Raw genomic sequence first — 649 nt, forward strand, 5'->3', positions numbered from 1 at the left:
ACTTTACCTTATTTCCTACAACAATGTTAGAGTATCACAACAGAAGTATCCTCACAACTCTAGTCCTTTGATTCAGAAAGTATTTATTTGATATAAGTTATGGTGGTAGGAATGCCAAGGCAGAGTTTTTGCATTCAAGGAACTCGAAATCTCATAGACTTTCAGAAACTGATAAAAAAAAAAAAGTAACAAAAAAACAGTATAATGCATGGACTTATGCCATAGAAAAGCAAAATGGATTAAAATTTAGATTAATCATAAAAAATATGCCAGTAATAAACTCTCAAACACAGTCCTTAGGGATGAGTACTGTAACAAAAAATTCTGTCTTTTCATGACTTTAAAGAGTTACACACAATAAGAGTATTGAAAATTGGCCTATTGATGGTTGACCTCTTTTGGTTTTTAAGAAATGTAAGCACATAGAAAATCTTCCCATTGTTCCAATTTAAATATTTTCTGTTTCTGAAAACATGTCCTAAAATGAATTATTCCGAATCAACAATGGTAGTTAAATCAAATACGAAATACTTAGGAAAAAGAATAAAAATATTTAAAAGCGAAATATTATTTTACTGTAGATCACAGCTCGGTTCAGAACTTTTATTCTACTAGTTAGCTAATCAGGAGGAAAAGCAAGTGTACCTGT

Source organism: Pteropus vampyrus, unplaced genomic scaffold (genome assembly GCF_000151845.1).
Source record: "Pteropus vampyrus isolate Shadow unplaced genomic scaffold, Pvam_2.0 Scaffold389, whole genome shotgun sequence".
Taxonomy (NCBI): domain Eukaryota; kingdom Metazoa; phylum Chordata; class Mammalia; order Chiroptera; family Pteropodidae; genus Pteropus; species Pteropus vampyrus.